This window comes from Macaca fascicularis, chromosome 19, assembly GCF_037993035.2.
Source record: "Macaca fascicularis isolate 582-1 chromosome 19, T2T-MFA8v1.1".
NCBI classification, from domain to species: domain Eukaryota; kingdom Metazoa; phylum Chordata; class Mammalia; order Primates; family Cercopithecidae; genus Macaca; species Macaca fascicularis.
Window position 1 is genome coordinate 36,302,796 of NC_088393.1, and position 25,353 is coordinate 36,328,148.

General features: G+C 47.3%; 1 long non-coding RNA gene across 1 annotated transcript in view; it reads right to left on the reverse strand.

Annotated features, from left to right (window-relative positions):
- Positions 1 to 313: 313 nt before the first annotated feature.
- Positions 314 to 25,353, reverse strand: part of LOC135968503 (uncharacterized) — a 28,922-nt gene continuing 3,882 nt past the window's right edge. Inside the window, exons 2-3 of the long non-coding RNA XR_010583363.1 lie at positions 3,998 to 4,152; positions 314 to 2,266 (exon numbers count right to left, since the gene is read on the reverse strand). This is a non-coding gene — a long non-coding RNA (uncharacterized lncRNA). The remainder of the gene's footprint in view (positions 2,267 to 3,997; positions 4,153 to 25,353) is intronic.

The following is a 25,353-nucleotide window of genomic DNA, read 5'->3' on the forward strand; positions in this document are numbered from 1 at the left end:
GGTAGAGGCTGAAAGTTCCAATAGGAAGCTGTGGGGAGGATGACATTTGTGGTGTGTGATCACGGAGTATTGAAGAGCCATACCTGTGGTCAGTTCACAGATAGAAATGTACCTCATGAATTTGTAGATAGGGCTCAGGAGATATCCAGGCGGTATGCAGAATGTATCAGTTGGCTTTTTATTTCTCGTACGCATTTGATAAGATATAGAAAGAGGGGGATAAACTGAAGAAGGGACTGCTGAATTTGAAAGGAGAATTTAGAAGAAATATAAAAGAACCAGGATTTTCTGCAGTGGAAAATAAAACTGTTGCTCATCTTCAGTTTTTTTCAACTATAAAAATACGCTGAGTACATTAAAACCTGGGTGAACTTGGAAGGATGCTACCAGCAAAATATGCCCTCAGGGTGAAGATCAAATTAAGGATATAGTAGGGAAGGTCAAATGCAAATTTCTGACACTGTCCCTTTGGTCAAGACAGTAAATAAGAAGCAATGCCATATTCCAGGTAAAATGTCAGGAAGCCGAGCTCCCCTCAAAGATTAAAAGATGCAATGGTTCCTGCTATATTCCTGAGTTTAATTCATTAATACAGCCATGTAAGAACCAGAGGAACATGGATACACCAGGACCACAAATGGTCATGGTATATCAGAGAAGACTCCTGTGGTAGACTTAAAGGCCCCTGCCCGTATCTAGGCCTGGTCTCTGTGAGTGTTGCCTTTGTATGGCAAAGGGAATTTGCAGATGTAATTAAGTTGAAGGTCTAGAGATGGGGAGACTATCACCAATCATCCAGGTAAACCCTGAATATAATCACTCATGTCCTACTAAGAAAGAGGCAGAGGGAGATTAGAATACAGAAAAAAAACATTGAAAATTGGGCAAAAGACATGGACACTTCTTAAAAGAAGAAATACACACGGCCAGGCGTGGTGGCTCACGCCTATAATCCCAGCACTTTGGGAGGCCGAGGTGGGCGGATCACTAGGTCAGGAGATCGAGACCATCCTGGTTAACACAGTGAAACTCGGTCCTCACGTGGGCTTTCCTCTGTGCTTCTGAGGAAACAGAAAGACCTCTCTGGTCTCTCTTCCTTTTCTTATAAGGACACTTGTCCTATTGGATAGGGCCTGCCCTTATGACCTAATTTAACCTTAATGATCTCCAAACAGGTCACATAGTGTTTCAACATACAAATTTGGGGGAGACACAATTCAGTCTATGACATATCTGCAACAGAAAATTATCCACAATTTAAAAGGCAGTGCCTGGCATGCTATTGGGTCCTACCAGAGACTGCACACCTGATCACAGAGCATCAAATTTCTTCCCAGTACGATCTGAGTTTTGCCTCCTGAGCTGGGTGTTGTCAGCCCACTAATTCATAAGGTTAGGCAGGCATAACATCATTTTATCCTACAATGGCAATAAAACATTTGGGATTAGACTGAGTAGATCCAGAGGACACAAATAAATTAAACTACCTCTTGGCCCAGACCCTCATATCCCCTATCTTTGCTGCACAGATGGGTCTTCCTCATTCCATACCTATGGCTTTATGAATGTTTACTACCACCAGCTGAAAAAAGAGGAAAAACATCCTTGGTTCACTGATAAGTCAGGACAATATGTTGTTACAAGCCCAAAATGGACTGTGGTTACCCTTTAGTTGTATTTCAGAGGTAAAGAAGATTTCTCAGTGGCTAGGCTTAAGCAGTACACCTGGTCATTAGCTCGTATTAGAGGGAGAAATGACCTAAGATAAGAATATTCAGGACCTTTGGCTACTATGAATGGCTTTGCTGGTTGTTCAGGAACTTTGGGTGGGGTTGGGGGGCTGCAGGAGGGGAAATGTCCCAGGATAAAGTATGCAGATGTATCCGTGAGAGTGGCCTTGAGGTGTGAAGATAGTTGTATCATATGCTCATACCCACTGGAGAGCACAGAGGAGGCACAGATCAACTAAGTAGCCCCGATGATCCATCTTTGCCCACTCCAGTGCCTGCAGGATGGGTCCATGAGCAGAGAAGCCACAGCGGCAGTGGGTGGCAGTGGTGCAGGTTACGTACAGTTCCAAGTGGGCTGTTGCTCATTGGGACTAATGCAGCCACTGTCGTTATTGAAGATCTGACAGATGAGTACTCGATGCCAAGGTTGGGCCCTCCATGGGTACCAGCTCCCAAGAACAGTGTGCCAGTGTGTTCTCCAGGAAGCAGATGTCAAGATGGAGTCAGGAATATAAGAGAGTTGTTGGGGGTAATGCCTGTGAAAGATAGAGGGAAGAGGGGTAGACTAGGAAGAGCAAGCCTGCCAGATGTGAGGCAAACTTTCCCAGGGGGAGCGAGAAAGGAGGAGGATTGGGTAGGAAGAGTTTCCATCTGAGACATGAGAAATAAAAATAAAGTTCTAAGCCTCCACCCAACCAAATAGTAGACCTCCTCTTGGTCAAGGGGACCCCAGAGTGACCTTGCAAACTGAATTCTCGGCCATGACAGGAGGGAGGTCGGACACACCTCATTATACCCCCTCCGTTGCTAACCACCACTACGCCTTCTTCCCTAAGAACCAAAGAGAAACCAGCCCTTTTAACAGACTCCACACTGGTATCAACCAACCACCTAATGCCACCACACTGTTTTGTGGTTTTAACACAATTGACCAGCATTTTTTCCTGACAAGAGATCACTGATCATGGCATGGTTCTGGTGAGTCTATGGAGAATGCCCAGTAAATGTTTTTGTGTCCTCTGCTTCACCTTTTAACGTCAGGGGGCTGAAAACTCCACCCTTGGTTCATGCTAACACCGTATTTTGTACATGGAACCCATGAAGGGGCGTGAAGCTCCATTGTGCATGTGCCCATGTCTCTTTTCATAAATATTCATGACTACTCCTATAGCTTATTAAATATGTATACTTAGCCATCCTGCTCAGCATAAATGTCTGTTCCTTTTTCTTCTCCCTCCAAGCGTTGGTTTTTGGTTTCCGACCAGAGGCTATGCTTCCTGACCTGTCAGAATGACCACCCTGCCGGCTGCAACCCTTTATAAGAAATAAAGTTCTCTTTTCCAAATTTGTGAACCTCGTCATTCTTCAGTTGACAGGTGCAACTCTAAGTATGTCTCCGCCAGCCCAAAAGGGAGATCTGGCAGGACTGATGGCTCGGAATGGTGCCTGGTTCCACTGCAGGAGGCATCTGTGGCCTCAGCTTGAAACCAGAGGCAAATTCTGAAGGCACTCATAGCTGGAGGCTACTGTCATTTAACTGAGCTTCCATGACTGCCACAGTTACCAGCTAGCCATATGGTGGCAAATGGACTCTACTGGGCACATTGCCCCATGGAGGAAGCCATGTTTCACCCTCACTTGGGACTGTTGCATATTCTTAAGAAGAATTTGGCTTCTTTGCTTGAAGAGTCTCGGTGTCTGGTTGTTCAGAGAATCTCACATATCATTGGCTCCCACCAAGGGACCAAATTTATAATGAAAGAGGCTCCACAATGGCAGATAACCAAGGACTCCAGTCCATGGTATGTGCATTGGAGCCAGCTTGTATTGGCTTAGGAGAGTTGGCTGTTAAATATTCAAGAATTTTGAGAGGCAGTTGTGAAATCTCTGGGAGATTGAAATTGGCAATAGCGAAAATACTTACATAACAAAACTTAGGCAATCTCTACAAATTGGATATCCCTCCCCCTTCCCCCTACACACAAACCAGTTTACAAACACACCACTGAGACCACTGGTGCTAATACACTACATCACCCAGAGCTGCCAGCAGCCTGAGAAAATGCTGGAATGGCCACTTCAAGGACATGAACACCAGATTGGGAAGAGTCCTTTGTGGGTTTAGGGGTGGAATTTTTCAAAATGCAATCTCTATTTGGAACCAAAGACTACGTATGGTACTGTGTCCACAATAGATAGGGCACACTTGTCTGGGAACCAAGGAGTGAAAATAGGAGAAGACTCCGCTATTAAGTCAAATGGCCCACCTGGGGAATTTCTGCTGCCTGTCCCCAAAGCTTCAGGCTCTGCTGGGCTAGACACCCTGGAAGAAACACTGCCACCAGGGGACACAGTATGGATTCCACTGAACCTGAAGCTGCAGCTGCTGGATTGTCATTTGCAGTTCCTTATCACAGTAAACCTGTAAGCAAAGAAAGGAGTTACCAGCCTGACAGGGTATTGGCCAAGCTTATCATGAATGACAGAGTTGCTGCTGTGTATGGGAAGCCAGGAGGAGTTTGTATGGAGCTCAGGGAACTTACTTGGGGAGCAAATCTTGGTGATTCCTTGTTTGTTGATAACTGCTAATGTTGATAACTTCAAAGGCATGGCTTGACAACCGTATGAGAACCAAATGCCCAGATCCATCAGTCATGAAAGTCCAGGTTACCAAGCAAGCAGCCTATAGCATGCTGAATGCTGATAGATGGTGATGGGAACGTAGAAGTGGTGGCAAAGGAGTGAGATATCGAATAGGAGGCCCCAACCTCAGGAGCAACTGGCCCCAGCTACAGCTTGTCCCACAAAATTTCCTGTTGATGATTGACAAACTGTGATTGACCATGAAGAGAAGTTGTTAACAGGGTAAACTTAATGTGGGTCACAAGTGAACCTGAGGGGTAAACAGATGGACCACAGTGAATGCTGTTGGTCTCCCATCCATATTCCTCCTAGCCATACCAGTGCGGTGAGCCAGCTGACTTCAAATTGCCAATACCTGTGTCTTTTTTCAGGAAGACTTTTTCCAAAGTCATATTGAAGCCACTCTGCCTGCTTGTAGCACAGCCTAGAAATCCAAAAAATTAATATTCACCAGGACCAGGTCTCCATTGATAATATAGCCCCCATGCTAAAAGGATAACCCTAAGACATAGGTTCTATATCATTTTCTAGGGAGTTCCTGCAGGATTCAGCTCTAGTTAGCCACAGTTGGTTCTGGCTTAGTAATGACCCCACCACAACCATGGAAATAGAAGGGGATTCCTTTGTTTTAAGGTTTTCTTTTTCTTTTTTCTCTTTCTTTTCTTTTCTTTTCTTTTTTTTTTTTTTTTTTTTTTTTGAGACAGAGTCTCTGTCACCCAGGCTGGAGAGCAGCGGCATGATCTCAGCTCACTGCAACCTTCACCTCCCGGGTTCAAGCAATTCTCCTGCCTCAGCCTCCTGAATAGCTGAGATTACAGGCATGCACCACCACGCCTAGCTAAGTTTTGTATTTTTAGTAGAGGAGGGGTTTCATCGTGTTGGTCAGGTTGGTCTCGAACTCCTGACCTCAGGTGATCCGCCTGCCTCGGCCTCCCAAAGTGCTGGGATTACAGGCGTGAGCCACTGCACCTGGCCAGGTTTTCTTTTTACCTTACAGTCACTGTCTCACCTGTCTCACCTTCCCACTCCCCTGTCAGTGTTTCAGGTACCACCCAGATAAATAAGTTGCATTTTAATCTTTATAGCAGGATCCACTTCTAAGGGAAACCAAAACTAAGACAAGTGGATGCAGTAAATATGGGCAAAGGTAGATTCCTAAGCTATTTTTTTTTCTAGGTTGACTGTTTTATTCTTTTATTTATTTATTTATTTATTATTATTATACTTTAAGTTGTAGGGTACATGTGCATAATGTGCAGGTTTGTTACATATGTATACTTGTGCCATGTTGGTGTGCTGCACCCATCAACTCGTCATTTACATCAGGTATAACTCCCAATGCAATCCCTCCCCCCTCCCCTCTCCCCATGATAGGCCCCGTGTGTGATGTTCCCCTTCCTGAGTCCAAGTGATCTCATTGTTCAGTTCCCACCTATGAGTGAGAACATGCGGTGTTTGGTTTTCTGTTCTTGTGATAGTTTGCTAAGAATGATGGTTTCCAGCTGCATCCATGTCCCTACAAAGGACACAAACTCATCCTTTTTGATGGCTGCATAGTATTCCATGGTGTATATGTGCCACATTTTCTTAATCCAGTCTGTCACTGATGGACATTTGGGTTGATTCCAAGTCTTTGCTATTGTGAATAGTACTGCAATAAACATACGTGTGCATGTGTCTTTATAGCAGCATAATTTATAATCCTTTGGGTATATACCCAGTAATGGGATGGCTGGGGTCAGTCAGGAAACAACAGGTGCTGGAGAGGATGTGGAGAAATAGGAACACTTTTACACTGTTGGTGGGATTGTAAACTAGTTCAACCATTATGGAAAACAGTATGGCGATTCCTCAAGGATCTAGAACTAGATGTACCATATGACCTAAGCTATTTTTTGAATAAGACTTGCAGGTGGGCTGAATGTGGCAACTGAAAGAAAGAGAGAAAATTAGGAACAATGCCTGGATTTCTCACTTAAGCGAGTGGGTAGAGAGGGGTATCATTTACCGAGATGAGAGGTAATTAGAAGTATAGAAAGTTAAGAGTCCCATTTTGTTAACACTACATTTGAGACTTTTTTTTTTTTAAGTCAGAGTCTCACTCTGTTGGCCAGGCTGGCGTACAGTGGTATGACCGTGACTTACTGCAGTCTCTATCTCCCGGGCTCAAACAATCCTCCCACCTCAGTCTTCCAAGTAGCTAGGACTACAGGCATGTGCCACCACACTCAGCTCATTTTTTACTTCTTGTTTTTATAGACATGAGGTCTTATTAGGTTGCTCAGGCTGGTCTCAAATACCTGGCTTCAAGCGATCCTCCCATTTCGGCCTCTGGTAGTGCTCGGATTACAGACATGAGCCACCATGCCCAGCCATACATTTGAGATTATGATAAGACATCAAAGCAGAGATTCGGTTAAAGTCAGAGCTAGAGATACAACTTTGGGAAGGTGGTAGGGGTCACAAAAAATTGAGTGTCACCATGGGACTTTCTACGACCATTAACTGTGGTCAGAGTAAGCTGCCTTCTGCCCCAGGCACTAGCAATATTAAAGAGAGCAGCTGCTGCGTTGGCCTGGGCCCCAGAGGGAGGACACGTGGAGCAGTGCCCTGCCCTCTGTGGACTTGGCCCACAGCGAGGAATAACTCTTATTGTCGTAAGCGTCTGTGAATCTTAGATGTCGCGACAACGACAGACACTGCATTACTCTAACTGGTGCAGAAACCCTCGCTTATTAAAACAGGAGGAAAGAGGCACGTGAGGGACATGATTTAAGTTAGGTTGAGGGGTCTGATGTTGAGAAAATAAATGAGTTCACATGTAGCATTAGTCCAGAGGAGAAAAAAAAACCAGTATAAACGCCATTTCCATTCCCCAAATCAGAGCGTTGGAAAAAGTCATCTAGCACTGTTTTTCCAGCCAGCATAACAGAAGTGTGACCTTTACCTGGATTGACATCCCAGGGTGTGTGTAATCAAATGTAAAAAAATTCATTATTATGTCGACTCTCAATTGATTGTGTAACAGAGAATGCAGGTAGCACAGGAGCCCCAGAACCGTTTGGCTGTGATTTCCTCATATGCTGGCTGTTTTGCTGCTGGTTTACTTTCTGCTTTCGTTTTTTTTTTTTTTTTTTTTTGTCTGCTCACATTAAAAAGTCTTCATTGCTCCTGACAGGCAGGTGGAGACAGGCAGGGAACGAAGGTCTGGGTTAGGATTCCCCAGGCACGCCCGTTCGCAGCTAATTGGGAGCCAGTTGCATCCTCTGAAAGACCTGAATGGCTGACTGCCTAGAGGGGTGGGATTCTCGCAACCCACTTCCCTATTCAGAGCATTCTTCCTGCACCTGTTCACTGAAGTCTGAAATTCATTTACAGGAGACACAGCCTTTTATTCCCAGATTAGAGCTTAGGCTTCCATTGCAAAAGTCCGGGGAGAAAGGTTGTGTCTCCTGTAAATGAGGAGGAGGAGCAGTGCGTGTAGAGGAAGGAGGTGCACAAATCAGGCCGAAACAGGAAAACAACTAAGTTTTTACGACAGGAGAAATTTAATTCAGCTAAATGGTTACAGAAATGATGTAAACCCAGAGATTGGTAAGAAAAGAAAGACACGACTTTCCCTGGGCCAGTGGGACCAAGGAAAGAGGCAGAGTTTGTGGGACCGAGGTCAGCCCTCTAAAACTCAGACTACAGGGATATCCATGCCAGAGCCAGAGCCACAGAAAAGACCAGCTGCTGCCAGAGAAGCTGCCCGAGACAGGGAGGAAGGGGAAGATGCACCAGACTTCTCGCATCCTGCAGTCTCTCCAGTGCATCTCATCGCTGTCCCCAACTGGAGGCAAAGGCGGAAGCCTGGGAAAAGCAGCCAATAGCAGTCAGATCCCTTGCTATGCAGAGCAGAGCAAAGGAAGGGCAGTATATGAATCAGTGGGAAAACAGACACAGAAAGTGCAGCTCCCGGGACTCGGGGTGGCTGCCTAATGAAACACAATTCCTTCTGCAGCTGCACCCCTGCCATTCCCCATTCTTAGGAATGACTGCTCCCTTCTGGCTTCTGCTCCTCAACCCTGATCTAGCCATGATCTCTGAGGAGGTATAAATGATCTTATTACAGGGCCGGGCGCGGTGGCTCACGCCTGTAATCCCAGCACTTTGGGAGGCCAAGGTGGGTGGGTCACCTAAGGTCAGGAGTTGGAGACCAGTCTTGCTAACATGGTGAAACCTTGTCTCTACTAAAAATACAAAAATTAGCTGGTCATGGTGGCATGTGCCTGTAATCCCAGCAACTTGAGAGGTTGTAACAGAAGAATCGCTTGAACCTGGGAGGCAGAGGTTGCAGGGAGCTGAGATCACACCACTGTACTCCAACCTGGAGGGCAAGACTCCATCTCAAAAATAAAAAAATAAAAAATCCTATTACAGCTGGGTGTGGTGGCTCATGCCTATAATCCCAGCACTTTGGAGGCTGAGGTGAGAGAATTACTTGAGCCTAGGAGTTTGAGATTGGCCTGGCAACATGGTGAGACACCATCTCTACACACACACACACACACACACACACACACACACACACACAAATTAGCTGAGTCATGGTGGCTTGTGCCTGTGGTCCCAGCTGCTTTGGGGGCTGAGGTGGGAGGATCATCTTAGCCTGGGAGTTTGAGGCTGCAGTGAGCCATAATTACACCACTGAACTCCAGCCTGGGTAACAGAGTAAGACCCTGTCTACAAAAAACGGAAAACAAAACAAAACAAAACTGATTCTATTACATGATCTCATTCCCAGCCCTTTGTGATTGGGCAAAAGATGGGCACATGACCTGGTTGGGCCAATCAGAGTCTCCTCTGGGATTTTTCACACTGGGGAGGTGGAGAAGAGTCCTGTCTGCTCTGGTTGTGGAGTGGAAGAACAGGAGTCTGTACACCCCCATCCTTGACCTGTGATGGGAGGCAAAAGTGATTTAAATAGATGGAACATAGCCAAAGTCCCCGTGCAGAGGAAAGTGAAAGGAATGAGAGTAAGACAGAGAGGGGGACTAGAGACTGGATGGTTTCCCAGGCCCCGACTCTGGGAAGGGCCAAGGAGACCTCCATCCTGCTCCTTCACAGTGTGGTTGCTGGAGCCTATAGATCACTCTTCTGGCTTAAAGTAGGATATCATTGTTCTGTCCCTGATAACTACAACACAGATACATTCTGAACAAGTGGGAGAAAGAACACAGGGCCTGATATCATACTAAAACTTTCGCTAAGAACAAACGGGGCTGAGAGGGCAAGGAACGTCAGACAGTCGCATCGCAAACAGGCACCAGCAAGCAGGTGGCTAGGATACCGATGTGCAGAGTCACGGTTTTCTTGAGGGTGTCAGAGGTTCAAATCCAAGCTTCCTTCCAGGCAGGGACGGCCAATGAGAAGTCAGCTGAAGTCATGGGACAGAACTTTTGGGAAAGTTCTGTCAAAGAGGAGAGGGGTTGAGAGGACAGGCTCCTTTCTCTATGCCCATCACTGCCAGACTCATCCCCCTCTCTCCCTTGCATCACCCAGATTCATTGGAGAATCAGGAACCTGAGGGTCCTTGCCCAAGACAAGCAGAGCTGCCAGGAGGAAGGAGACAGAATCCTCCATGCCAGTGGAGCTGCATACAGTTCCGGCTGCTCATAGCTTTCATTACCTGAGGAACAAATACAACGTTTTTGTTCTTTTGTGTATTTTTCTGTTCTTTTGTTTTATTTAAGCTGCTATTTTTCAGGTCTTAACTATTCTGCGCTGATAGGAATTCCTAATTGACAGAGGACCCACATATGCCTGCTGTGTTAGTCCACTCGTGTGGCTATGAAGGATGCCTGAGGCTGGGTAATTGATAAAGAAAAGAGGTTTAATAGGCTCATGGTTCTGTGGGCTGTACAAGCGGCATGGCACCAGCTTCTGCTCAGTTTCTGGTGAGGCCTCAGGAAACTTCTCCTCATGGCAGAAGGTGGAGGGGAGCAGGCCTCACATGGTGTGAGAGGGAGCAGAGAAAGGAGGAGTGCCGGGCTTTCTAACAACCAGCTCTCCCACGAACTAATCACCAGGAGGGTGGCACCAAGCCATCTATGAGGGATCCACCCCCGTGACCCAACGCCTCCCACCAGGCCCCACCTTCCACACTGGGGACCACATTTCAACATGAGATTTGGAGGGGTCAAAACATCCCAGCCATGGCAGGTGCCTTTTTGTGAGATGCCTTTTTCTCAAATGAAAATCTTTGCTTTCAGGATCTCCATAAGAGATCCTTCTCCTAGGAGAAGTCCACGTCTTCTCTATGCCAAGGGTGAGCCCAACAAGGATGAAAACCCCACTTGAACTGTGGACCATGGGCCAGGGCCATGAGCTAGCATGGGACACCCAGCCAGAGAAACCTGGAGGCCTGCAGGTCCCGCAGAGGGGCTCACACCGGGGAAGTGATGCGCACGAGATCCTCTAGCTCTGAGAGACAGAAAGCACCCAGAGGCACTCCTGCTTGTTCACTGCAGTCCCAAATCAGCTCCCTCGCCTCTCTAATCCCAAACCTGGCCAAGGGACTATGGGGGGTTCTTTGACTAATCCACCATATCATTAGCTCCTTCCTTTTTGTGCTGGTTAATTTTATGTGTCTGCTTGACACTGTGGGGTGCCAAGACATTTGGTTTGGTTAAACATTATTCTGGGTGTGTCTATGAGTGTATTAGTCTGTTTTCACACCACTGATAAAGACATACCCAATACTGAGTAATTTCTAAAGAAAAAGAGGTTTAGTGGACTCACAGTTCCACATGGCTGGAGAGGTCTCACAATCATGGCAGAAGGTGAAAGACACAACTTACATGGCGGCAGAGAAGAAAGAATGAGAGCCAAGCAAAGGCAAAAACCCCCTATCAAACCATCAGATCTCATGAGACTTAATCACTAGCACGAGAACAGTATGGGGGAACCTGCCCCAGAATTCAATTATCTCCCACTGGGTCCCTCCCACAACACATGGGAATTATGAGAGCTGTAATTCAAGATGAAATTTGGAGGGGGACACAGCCAAACCATATCAATGAGGGTGTTTCCAGACGAGATTCACATCAAAATTGATAGACTGGGTAAAGCAGTTATTCAATGTGGTGGGTGCGCAGGGTTCATGCAATTTGTTAAAGGCTTAAATACAATAAAAGGCTGAGTGGGAAAATAATCTTTCACTCTGTCTGACTGTCTTAGAGCTGGGATGCCTGTTGTCTCCTGCCCTTGGACTTGGATTCAGACTGAAACGGATACCATCAGCTCTCCTGGTTCTCAGGCCCTTGGACTCACACTAGAGCTAAACCATTGGCTCCATTGGGTGCCAGCTTGATAGCTGTAGGATGTGTACTTCTCAGCCTTTATAATCTGAGCCATTTCCTTATAGTAAATCTGAGGCAATAGTAAACAGGAGCTGATTCCCTATAGTAAATCTCTTTGTATATCTACGTGTCTACACCTATATCTATATTTATTTCTGTGCTACTGGTTCCATTATTCTGGAGAAGCCAGGCTAATACACTCCCCAAGCCAAAGGCCTAGATCAAAGGAGAATGGGGGCAGGACTCCCAGCAGAGCTCAGGCCACTGCTTTTCACCAAGACCCCCTGCCTTCAAAGAATCTGATTTTCAAATCTCACTGAGGGCTGAGGGTGTCAGAATTATTCACACAAGTGCATATCTTTCCAGTCTCACAAGGGTTCCAATTTCTTACATTTGGAGAATTATTAAGACAAAAATCCTTTAAAAATAATAGTCTGTTAAGATTTGCTTCCAGTGCTGTGTCCCCAGTGATGGCCCTAAAGACACGCAGTAGAGAGAGAGGATCCTACAGGAAGATTCAGGGAACCAAAGACTGTCACTCAAAGACCAGGCCCAGCTGGGACCAGTTTTAATGCTTCTGTTTACAAGAAGGAATGAAGTTCAGGAAAGTTGCTTTTCTGTGCAAAAATGTCAGTGACTGTGAGCTCCGATGCAGAGGAGTGCAAAGTGGTTAATCAGTGTCACATAAAAATAACAAAGACCCCTGGGACCCTTAACTCAATTTTGCAAGTCATGCAGGATGAATGGAGAATTCTTCCTGGACCTTTTTTAAAAAATCTTTTTTTAGTAGTGGGGAGGGGACAATGGGTGGGCAGGAAGAAGATTAATTCTCTGTGATGAACACAGTGTCGAGGCCAGGATTCTCCCAACAGAACTAGCCTCATTCGGGGGTCCCTCGGAGGTCACCCTCCCAGTGCTCTCAGTGTGAGGGTGTGCGGTTTTCCACCTGCCCACCTCTAGTAGCTGAATGCTTCATGCAGAAAGCCAACATTTTAGCCCAGAGTCACTCCATGGCCAAGGACAGAGCCCTAGGCATCAGGGCTCTACATGAAGCAGATTGCCCCCCACCCCCACCACTTTCCCTTGGAGGCCTAATGCTGTTGAATGTCACAGCGTGAGCCTGTGTTGCTCCACAAGATCACAGGCCATCTGGGTGTCTGCCAGTGGACCTGGGCAGCCCACCCTCTGCTAGCACTTGCCTAATCAGTCTTCCTGAGGGCTTTCTAGAAGGGGTCACATAGGGGCCAGACATGGAGCCAGACATGAAGCAAGGCTTGGGGGCAAGGCCCGTGGTCCAGCAGCCCCTGCCCTGTCCCTCAGCTCAGAGGTGTTTGTAATATTGTGGGGCTGCTCCAGGCATGGGTTCAACCTGATGGCACAAAGCCTATAAGCCTCAGGGCACTCCATGCAGGACTAGGTTCCCTAGGGAGCAGGCTCTGAGATGGAGAGGAGCAGTCAGGATGCTTACTGGGATCAATATCTATTGGACGCAGGGGAAAGAAGCAGGATTAGGCAGAGGGAGAGGGAGATATCCAGCTGGGATGTGGACCATCAAAGACTGCAGCCGCCTTGCACGGAGCTTTGGAGTTGCAGTGGCCCTGCAGAGATGCTCCTGATGGGGGAGGGGCTGAAACTTTATAGCCTTCATTGACCAGTCATTGGGAAGCCTATGTCACCTTGGGTGAGGCTTCTTCTGCTGCTGCTGCTTCTTCTTCTTCTTCTTCTTCTTCTTCTTCTTCTTCTTCTTCTTCTTCTTCTTCTTCTCTTCTTCTCTTCTTCTTCTTCTCCTTCTTCTCCTTCTTCTCCTTCTTCTTCCTCTTCCTCTCCTCCTCCTCCTCCTCCTCCTTCTCCTTCTCCTTCTCCTTCTTCTTCTTCTTCCTCTTCTTCTTCTGTAATGTTTATTTATTTTTGTAGGAGGCAGGGTCTTGCTGTGTCATCTGGGCTGTAGTACAGTGATGCGATCATAGCTTACTGCAGCCTCTACCTCCTGAGCTCAAGTCATCCTCCTGGCTCAGCTTCCTGAGTAGCTGGGACTACAGATGCACATCACTACACCCGGATAATTTATTTATTGATGTATTTTGTAGAGACAGGGTCTTGCTATGTTGCCTAGGCTGGTCTTGAACCCTGAGCTCAAGCAATCCTTCTTCCTCAGGCTCCCAAGGTCCTGGCTGAGGCTGTTTTCTTCAGCAAAAATACTATCCAAAGCACAGCTGAGGGCCACCTTCTGGCTGTCCTCCAATAGCTTGGGAATAAATCCTTGGCTGCTGAAAGGGGTCTGGGTTGCATACACAGTGTCCCCTCACCCTCCCTAGGCCCTAGCTCCAGGAATTCTGTGAATGCTCTCTTGGGTTCCAGCTCTAGGCCCAGGAGTGCTCTGCAACAATGACCGTACTCTAAGCTTGATAAAGTAAGATAAAGTAAGATAAACCATACTTTACCAAAGGGTGGGATTGTGATAAAAGAAAGAGAAGAGCACACTAGCTGTGAAAGGAAAGCTGGATGTTCTGAAGGCAAGCATTGTCCTGCCCAGGGGCCTTTCCAGTTTTCATTTTTATTTTACTTTATTTTTATCTTATTTTCATTTTATTTTGAGATGGAGTCTTGCGCTGTCACCCAGGCTGGGGTACAGTGGCACGATCTCAGTTCACTGCAACCTCTGCTTCCCAGGTTCAAGTGATTCTCCCGCCTCAGCCTCCTGAGTAGCTGGGACTACAGGCTTGCACCACCATGCCCGGCTAATTTTTGTATTTTTCATAGAAACGGGGTTTTGCCATGTTGACCAGGCTGGTCTCAAACTCCTGACCTCAGGTGATCTGCCTGTCTTAGCCTCCCAAAGTGTTAGGATTACAGGCATGAGCCACCGCGCCCGACTTTATTTTACTTTATTTTTAATGCACCTAACTAACAGTGAAACAGAAAAATTCTTAAGTCCACTGGTCAGTCTGGGTGAGACTTGCCCATTCTCTCAACATTTCACCTTCTTTCCTGTCAACGTTCTGGTGGACAAACCTCACATTAGACATGTGTTAAGGCTTCAACCCTGAGTGTAGCCCATTCTCCAAAATCAGCCCCACCCACTGGCCCCACTGAGTATGTGATCGCCTATGTGACCTCCTAGCAATGAGCAATCGAATGAGAGGTGAGCGCCAGCCTCGCAGGCATGTGCGCTGGGTTAGTCCATCCCCTCTGCTGCAATCTGCATGGGGCTGGTGAGGACTGAGTCACTTGGCAGTGGGACCCGCAGCAGAACAGCAATGACATAGAAAGGACCTAGCACAGGCCACCACTTCAGGTATAAAAGTGAGCAGAGGAGCACCCCAGCAGAGAAAAGGAAGCTTAAGTTCACAGCCAACTGACAAGGCGGGAGAGCTGGGAGCAGCAGCTGCTGACCAGGCAGCTTCCCAGACACAGGTGCCTGGAGCTGAGCTCTCCAGGAAACTTGCCCTCACGGGAGGTGGTCAGGGTGGGCAAAGGGCGAGTTCTGACTGAGGGGACTTGAGGAACTGCTGGGGGCTTCAGATGATCATTTCTTCTTTGGTGAAAAAGGAAAGAGAGCTGAGTCTTTTAGCCGTTCCTGCTTGTAGATATAGAATATTCAGATCTCCAGTAGCCATTCTGCAACCATGAGGGAAGATGGAGAGAACACCCGGAAATGAATTTGGCAGACTCCGAGCTTCTAAAATCCCACAAATATCCTGCTTTTATATTTATCACCCTAATAGAAAAGCACAGTCCTGTCACTGAAGTCACTGGCATCCCAGGAGCCTTGACTTACAACCAAATACTTCCTTGCAGAACAGGAGCAAAGATGGCTGCCAAGGACAGCAATAAGCGCAGTTTCAGGAGCCCCATCCTTAAGTGGGTTTCGTGGGGAGAATGTCAAAGAAGGCCTGGTGCAGAAGCATGTTCAGCAGTTTCCTGAGGCTGCCATGGCAGATTCCACAAACCAGATGCTTGGACCAACACAAATGTATTCTCTCGTAGTCCCAAAGAACAGGAGTCCAAAATCGACAGGTGTCAGGTGGGCCACACTTCCTTTGAAGGTTCCAGAGGAGACTCCCTGGCCTCTTCCAGCTCCTGGGGACCCCAGGTATTCCTTGGCCTGTGGAAGCATCACTTAAGTCTGGGCCTCTGTCTTCATATGGCCTCCTCGTGTATGTGTGTGTGTGTGTGTGCGTGTGTGTGTGTGTGTGTGTGTCTGTCCTCTTCTTAGAAGGACACCAGCCATTGGATTTTGGGCCCACCCTAATCTGGTATGACCTCGTCTTAATTAATCTGCAGACCCTATTTCCAAGTAAAGTCACATTCTGAGGTTCATGGTGGGTATGAATTTTGGGGGATACCATTCAACCCTCCAAACATGGATGACTATTTCCAGGTCTCTGTGAGGCCCACAGCTGGTATTTTCTAAATCACTCAGAGAAGAAAGTTTTCAGAGAACCGAGGTCCTGCCCGGAGCCCGTGAGGTCTGAATTACTGTTGTTTAGAAAACCAGAAAACCCGCTCTGACCAGAGTGCCGTGAGGCCTTGAGAAACGCAGGTGCCTGCAGCATTGAGCTGCAAAGCAAGTGTGTTCTCAGGACTAATGAATACCTGAAAATGCCACCAAGATCTTGGAGACATAATTTCTGCTCAGTCACACAGAAGAAAACCAGACTGCAAAAGGAACAGGGCCTCGAGGCATTAAGGGAGAGTTAATGGTACCCGGAGGTCTGCAAGGGTCGCCGTTGAATATCATTCTCAATGAGCCAGTGGGAATTCACATGTCTCAGGCACTGCATAGAACAGCCATGGGCTCGCCTCTCCTCTTTCCCAGCAGTGAACAAGGAGAGGGGCCTTCAGGGAGACAGAACTGCCTGGGGTCCATTGACAATAAATAGAAGAAAATTTGCATCTTGGCAGAAAGAAAACCACCATGCCTCAGGCTGTGAATAAAAGTACCCAGTCTGCACCCACACAATTTAGCAGCAGGTTGGAGACCCAAACACCTAGAATTCCTTGGACTACTGTGCAAGTGGCCATGGCCAGAAGACATTGAAGAATGACAGAGTTGGCTCAGGGGTTCAGGGGATGTCAACCCAATATGACCATGCTCTTTTTACAAAAGGAAGACTCAAGACCAGCAGAGAGGAGGTGGTAGGCTGCGGTCATCGAGTCGGCCCACCGCAGAACCAAGTGGAGCTGGGACCATGTCTCTGCACTCGGGCCGCAAGTTTCCCTTTGTGAATTTTTTTTTTTTTTTTTTTGAGATAGGATCTTGCTCTGTCACCCAAACTGAAGTGCAGTGGTGTGATCATAGCTCACCGTAGCCTCGGACTTTTGGGATCAAGCGATCTTCCCAAGGAGCTGGAAGTACAGGCATGTGCCACCTTCCACGGCTGATATTTTTATTTTCTGTAAAGACGGGGTCTTGCTATGTTGCCCAAGCTGGTCTGGAACTCCTGGCCTCAAGTGATCCTCCCGGCTCAGCCTCTCAAAGTGCTGGGATTACAGACATGAGCCACTGCACCTGACCTGTTTCCCTTCTGAAGGAAAGTGTGACATATCCAGCCCTGTAGTGTTCCTAGACTTGGTAACAGTCTCCAGAGTCCTCTTTCTGTCCTGTAGAGATTTTCCCCAAAATAATGCCCAGGAGCTTCCTCACTGTCTGCCAACTATCATTCTTGTCATTTGAGGCCCGGGGATTTGGGGGACGTTTCTGAGGTTCACTGTGACTTTCCCATGGCCTGCACAGCCAAAATGCAAACAGAGCCGAAGCCAGAAGCCAAGGATATGGTGACAGGAAGTTTTCACCAGGGACGCACCTGAGCAAATGACATCCATCAGCCCAGCTCACAGAGACGCCTGAGGCTCAGTTTCGTCCAGAGCCCAGAGAAGGACTGGGTCTTGAGGGGCAGTGCCTGTTGTGTGGGAGGCCCTCATCCAGCGTTCTCATTTCAGGTGGGTAATTCTGAGCCCAATAAGAATCTGATATTCAAGACAAAGCTTCCAAGAGCAATGCACTGTCTACATTCCCTTCTTGATTCTTGATGGGATTATCTTATTTATTTTTGATGGGATTCACTGCCCGGAGTGTTAGAAATAGAAAATCAAAGACAGAGGTGTGAATCAGAGACGTGCTGTGGTTTTCTTACTCACCTATCTGTGATCAGGTGTGTGCACCTAGACCGCTAAATGGAAACTTGTCCCGCTCCACCGCTGCTGGCTTCCAGCCAGAAGCCTACATATCCCCAGGGGAGGACAGAGGTGGTACCACTGGGGGCAACCGGCTAGATGCCTTACATATACACTCACTGAGTATCAACCTCATAGGGAGATTGTGAGACTGAGTTTCCTTCTGTTAAAGTAAGGGAACAATGAAGTCATACTTGTTCATAATTAACTCAACATATGTTAATTAGGAAGCCAGACTTAAGCTATAGGATGGGAAGAGAATGGGAAGCAAGAAACCAGCTGGCTCTTGCCTTTACAGAACTTTGGGTTTTTTCAACTTTTACTTTAGATTCAAGGGGTACATGTACAGGTTTGTTACATGAGTACATTGGGTGTCACCGAGGTTTTGGGTACAAATGATCCCATCACCCAGGTAATAAACATAGTACTCAATAGGTAGCTTTTCAGTCCTCACCCTCCTCCCCTCCACACCCTCAAGTAGACGCTGGTGTCTGCTGCTCCCATCTCTATGTCCGCATGTGCTCACTGTGTAACTCCCACTATAAGTGAGAACATGTGGTCTTCTGTTTCTGTATTAATTTGCTGAGGATAATGGCCTCCAGCTGCATCCATGTGTCTGGAAAGAACATGATTTCATGCTTTTATGTGGTTGTGTAGTATTCCATGGTGATATGTACCATATTTTCTTCATCCAGCTCACTGCTGATGGGCACCTGGGTTGAATCCATGTCTTTGCTATTGTGAGTAGTGCTGTGATGAAGAAAGAAGTGCAGGTGTCTTTATGGTGGAAGGATTGGTTTCCTTTTCAATTATATACCTAGTAATGGGATTGCTGGGAAGAATGGCAGTGCCGAGTTCCTTGAGAAATCTCCGAACAGCTCTTCGCCGTGGCTGAACTAATTTGCATTCCCACCAGCAGTGTATAAGCGTTTCCTTTTCTCCATAGCCTCGCCAGCATCTGTTATTTTTTGACTTTTTTACAGAGCTTTTGCATAAGGGAGAGATAGGATACAGTCACAATAGCAAATGGGAAATTGCAATTGTGGACAGGGCCGTGACAGAGAGGAAGATAAGCAACTGCTTCTTCAAGAGGCCCATGTGGGATGTGACCCAGTCAAGGAAGTCAAGGTGACCTTCAAGTTGAAGCAGGAATGGTGAGTTAGAGATTACTTGTCAAGGAAGGGAGGGAAGGACACTCCAAGCAAAGGAACAGCACCTGCCAAGGCTCGGGAGGATGCAGTAAGTGCAAAGATGGATGCAGGGCGGTGGGGCTGGGGGGCAGGGGTGGGGTGGTGTGCGAGCTGGCCAAGGTGATGGGCTCTGTCCATGCAGGCAGCAGTGGAAAGCCATGGAAAGCTCATGAGTAGATATTGATTCGATTGGCTTCATGCTTCGAAATAAATAAAGCAAAAGAAATGTTGGAGGTGAGGGCAGCACACAGGGCCTGCAGGGAGGCTCTGTTGATGGTCCAGGTGACAGAGAACTTGAAATGCAGGATCACACGGGTAGCAGGAGCTAAAGCCTGGACTCAAGCACAGCCTAGGACTGCTTATCCACTGCTGATGGAAATGCACATTGGCTTAGCCACTGGGGACAGCAGTTCGCAGATTTCTCAAAGAACTAAAAATCGAACTACCATCTGGCCCAACAATCTCATGACTGGTATAGACATGAAGGAATATAAGTCATTCTACCAGAAAAGACACCTGCACTCATGTGTTTACCACAGCACCATTCACAACAGCAAAGGCATGGAATCAACTCAGGTGCCTATCAATGGTGAGCTGGATAAAGAAATTGTGGTACATACACACCACAGAATATTATGCAACCATAAAAAAAGAACAAAATCATGTCCTTTGCAGAAACATGGATGCAGCTGGAGGCCCTTATCCTAAGAGGATTAACGCAGAAATCGAAAAACAAACACTGCATGTTCTCACTTACAAGTGGGAGCTGAACATTGAACACACACGGACACAAAGATGGAAACTGTAACAGACACTGGAGACCCCTAGAGGAGAGAGAGAGAGGGAGAGGGCAGGGGCTGGAAAACCTACCTATTGGGTACTATGCTCACTAACTGGGTGATGGGATCAATCGTACCCCAAACCTCAAACAATACACTCATGTAAAAAATGTACCCATGTACCCACCAAGTTAAAATAAAAGTCGAAATAAAATTTAAATAAAAAACAAAGCCAAAGCTAGACCCACTGCACTCAGCCTCGTAGGTGAGTGTCTTAACCACATCAGGAACTCCTTGAGGCTTGCTTTGGAAAGAATCTCCAAGTGGGTCAGCTCATGCCTGTAATCCCAGCACTTTGGGATGCTGAGGCAGGTGGCTCATTTGAGGTCAGGAGTTTGCGACCCACCTGGCCAACATGGTGAAATCCTGCCTCTACTAAAAATACAAAAATTAGCCGGGTATGGTGGTACATGCCTGTAATTCCATCTACTCAGGAGGTTGAGGCAGGGGAATCACTTAAACCCAGGAGGTAGAGGTTGCAGTGAGCTGAGATCTCACCACTGCACTCCAGCCTGGGTGACGGAGTGAGACTCTGTCTCAAAAAAACAAAAAGGGAAGAAAAAAAAGAGAAAAGAATCTCTGACACTGTGCCTAGGAAGGGCTGGCCAGAGAATGACATGTTTGTGCGTCTCCAGGGTAGATCTCTGAAAGAAAGGATCCAATATCCAGGGTTTGACATTTCCCAACAGATAGCCTCAAGCTCCCAGTAAGGGCCTCCAGGCCAGGCCCTCTGGGAGTCAGTGCTCCCCTACTGTCCTGGGAAGATGATGCTGAAGTTTTGCCTCAATAGCCCACTGCTCCCTCAGTCCTGCGAAGTGAAGACACAATTTCCACATACCACATTGTCTAGATAAACAACTAAATTACTAGTTTTAGCCAAAACTGGAAATCAACTCCTATCCTAGGTTTCTGGAGCTAAATGGGCTCAGAGAGGTGGATGAATGACAGAGTACAAGTCAAAACTCCATGCTGTAAAATACGGCATGCTTTTTATAAGTGTTAATTGGTTAGAGTATCGTCATTTTTACACACATGTAAATAAGGTTAATGAATTTTATTCCACACAGATGATTTAAATTATAAAACAATCAAATTACTTTTCAGGTAATACTTTGGGCCCAAATGAAATACAATTTCAAGTCATTATAACTTTAGAAAAAGAAACTAATTTGAATATGTGATTTAGATCCATTAATAGTCTTCTCAACTTTAAATAGTGATAATAGAAATCAGAAAAGCTCGAGAGTGGTTAAGATTAATTCAGAGTGAATGCATTTGGGAAAAGGAAATGATGATGCTATAATTTTAGAATGCAAATGAGGTCAAGAAGTTTAAACTAATGTGCATCTATATAAACACAGCCTCAATAAAGGAAAAAGATTTCATTACAAGGGTTTATAAGTACTGTATTCTCTACTTCTTGTTACATGAGTAGCAACAAATTGATAAACAGCAACCTGTTGTCAGTCAATTACAGCACCCTTGTGGCTGCCAGTAGTTAAGCTGGTATGAAATTAGAAATCTTGATTTTCAAAGTTCTATGCAGCCTGGTTTCTTTCCCTATGAGGTAGGCAGTGCTGGTGATTCACTCGATCCTTTGAATCCTTTTGTAGTAGCCCATCTTCTATTTTGTGGGCTTGGCTACAAAAGGCCCCCACCTGCAAGGGCCTTCAGGCACTTTCTCTTGGGCTACCAGAGCCACCTCCTCCAAGCACACAGCCAGGAATGCCTGGAAGCTATGCTCTCCACCTCCACTCCCCATCCTGGTGAATCACCGGTGTGAGCTTGCAAAGCCCACCTTCCTTGCCTTGAGGTGGGAGAAACTCGGGTATATTTAGACTCCAGACCACAGGATATGGCTACATCTAGGACTTGCCCTGAAATTGCAACCCTGCAGCTGGACTTGTGTTAGGGTCCCTCGAAGTAGAGCCTGAGAGGAGGATTTTTATGAAACTCTTTTACAGAGAACACTTTCTGATGAAACGTGTGCAGAAGTGGGGAAAGCAAGGAGGAGCAGTGAAGAGGCAGGCAAAGACATGGGTTCCGCTGAAGTCTGGCCTCAGCCTGATCACAGAGGGTGCTCTGGGAGGAGACGGGAGACAGTACTATCCAGTTGTCCCACTTGAGGGAACAGGGTGGTCTTTCATATTCCCATATCAGTTAGCCCTTGGCTATGGGCCAATCTTAGGAAATATAAACTATGTCAACCCAAGGTGATTCTCTAGAGAATGGTGAGTCACAAGCAGCCCAGACTCAGCAACTGAAGAACCTGCTCCCAGCTCACTGAAGACAAGCTGGGCACTCACAGCCTCTGTTGCAGTGTCCCCCTTCCTGATCCTGCTCCTCTCCAGCCTGCCCTTTCTCTTTCCTCTCTCCTTGAAAACTCACTTGCACCTGAATCCCAGGCACAGCTTCAGAAAAGCCCAACCTAGGACACCCTCCTGCTCTAAGGATCAAGAACTACACTGGATTTGATGCCACAGCTTTCCTTAACCTGAAAGCTGCTGTTATTTTTTTTTTTTTTTTCGTGTTTTGACTCAGGGTCTCACTCTGTTGCCCAGGCTGGAATGCAGTGGTGCAGTCACAGCTCACTGCAGTCTCAAACTCCTGGGCTCAAAGGATCCTCCCATCTCAGCTTCTTGAGAAGCTGGGACCACAGGTGCACCCCCACACCCAACTAATATTTATACTGTAGAGATCGGGTCTCACTATGTTGCCCAGGCTGGTATTGAACTCCTGGCCTCTGGTGATCCTTCTGCCCTGGCCTCCCAGCTTTCTGAGTCCATGTGAGGGAACAGCATTTGAAGGAGGGGGCTCCTGCAGCTCCTTCCAGCCCAATATCCAGGTTCCATTCTTCTAGTGACAGTGACCTGATTTTTCTCTGTGGAACCAGACTTCTGTCAATCTAAAAAGTTTGTGAGCATACACACACAGAAACAAACACACACATACACACACACACACACACACTTCAGAAGGGCATTTGGCCTAGGCCTGGCCAATAAGAAGTGAGGGGTTGGCTCTGGGATAGGTGTGTGATCCAAGCTAAGCCTCTGCCCTGGGAATGCTGCTGGAATCCTTGGGGAGGTGACGCTTGCACATCTGCAAGAGGCAGCCGAGGGTCACCTGGCCACACATAAGTAGACTCTGCCTAAAGTCGAGGCAATCACAGAAGAAAGCAAAGCCAAGTAGTAGAGTGTGAAGGTGCATGGCAGCCTCTTGGGAGCCTGGAGCAGTCTTGCCCTCTGAGCTGTGGGAGCCAATTCAGTCCCTTCAGCTGTGGGAGTTGCTCAAGTCACCTGGAGATGAGTTTCAGTCACTCACAACCAGATGGCTCTCCCCTGACTAAGATCCCTGAGAAGGGTCTGGTGAAAACCAGCTCTTAGGAAATTGTCTGTTCCTGAGATGTGTGCTGTAGCATTAAAAGTATGTACTCATCTTCTGGAGTCCTGGCAACTATACCATGTGACCAGGATCAAGTCCTTTCTTTCTTGGGGTCAGTTCACCTGTCATATTACGGGAGCATTTGGACCATGTATATCCTAGGAGTCAAGTCCTCAGTCCAGGACTCTATCCTTTATGAGCACACACAGGGTGCTGGGCTCTCCCGTCCCCTCCAGGCCCCCAACACTGTGAGCTCTGATGCTGAACTTTCTTCACAAGGGCAAAATCCTGCCTGTGCTTCTGGCCCCACCTCCAGGGACCTGTCTTGGGAGAGATTTGGGACCCAGCCTAGACAAACAGATACAAGAGCCAGGGCCACTCCTTGGCAATCCTCTGTCTGCTGGAGTCACCCTTGTGCTTTTTGTGGGAGCACAACTCTCATTCACCATTTCACCCTCCACTCCATGAGGCCGGCCCAGGGGCTCTCCCAGGGCCCCGTAGCCCCGCGCATAGAAAGAGTCCTAGGAGGGAGAGGCTGGGTTTGAATTCCGGCTTCTGCACAGAGATGTACAATCTGTTTCTTCAACTTTTCAAGCCTCAATTTCCTCATCTACTCAGTGGGAATAATGAACATTAGATGTGAGTGTCTTAGGTTGGGCTGGGTTGAACTTTCTCAGGGTTACATAACTTACTGTAGTAGACACTGTCAGACTCTGCCCATAGTTCCTTGGGTCCCTTTACCAGTCCCCTGTCCTCGTGCTCACCCCAAGCCTGAAGGGGTGTGTCTCAGTTGGAAGGTTGACCTTAAACTTCCGGAATCTACTTTGTGTGCCTTTAAGGAAGAGCCAAAAATACCTGGACATGTGTACCCCCTCAACCCCACCCCAGCCAACACTTACCCAACGCCAGACGGTGTGTGCAAATACAGGGGTATAAACACACCAGGCCTCTTGCCCTGGGTGTGGGCAGCTCTGAGATCCAGTGCAGTCTCCAAAGTCATCCTCTATGAGACTTGGCTTCATACCACATCATTGCTGGGTCTCCCTTTCTTCCCAGTCCCACTTCCCACTTCCCTCCTGGCTATTCCTGGGGATAGCTCCCACTAGGGAGTCCTCACAAGCTTGTCTTCTCTAGATTGGGGAAACACAGTCTTAGGTGCTCCCACCTGAAGTGTAACGGAGTGCCCTCCCTACCCATCACAGCTGTTCAAGCAGTGGCTGCTGCCATGGCTGGTACAGTCCAGTGCTGGCACTGCATACACAGTGCACAAATCCCTGGGGGGTAGACACACATGCGTGCCAACACATGTACACACACACACACAGAGCATTCATTACTGGTGGAGATGAGACGGCAAGCACCCCTGAGATGCAGTGTAGTGATCCTCCTCTAAGTCATGTCTGAGAGCCCCATGGAAACAACATGACTGTGAAGTTAATGCAAGAACCAAATCCCTCTCACTTTAAGAAACCTATCCTCAGTTGAGCACAGTGGCTCACGCCTGTAATCCCAGCTCTTTGGGAGGCTAGGGTGGGTGGATCACAAGGTCAGGAGTTCAAAACCAACCTGGCCAACATGGTGAAACCCCATTTCTACTGAAAAATACAAAAATTAGCCAGGTATGGTGGCAAGTGCCTGTCATCCTAGCTACTCGGGAGGCTGAGGCAGGAGAATTGCTTGAACCCGGGAGGCAGAGGTTGCAGTGAGCCAAGATCGCACTGCACTCCAGCCTGGGCAGCAGAGCAAGACCCCGTCTGAAAAGAAAAGAAACCCATCCTCAGGCATGTAATGGAATGACCTGGGGCAGTTCTGCACAGCACCGGGTAGCAGAAGCCCCTCTACATGTCCATGAGATGCTCAACTGGACAGCACAGTCATCTGTCACGTTTCTATTTCCCTTTATTTTCCAGAACCCTATTAGAAAGCTCAGACAGGATAGAAAGAGAGTTAAGGAGAGTCACAAGGAGGTCTGGAGGATATTCAGTGGAGACAAGGACCTCCCAAAGCTTGAAAGCATCAAGAGACCACCAGGCAGGGGTCACCAGGT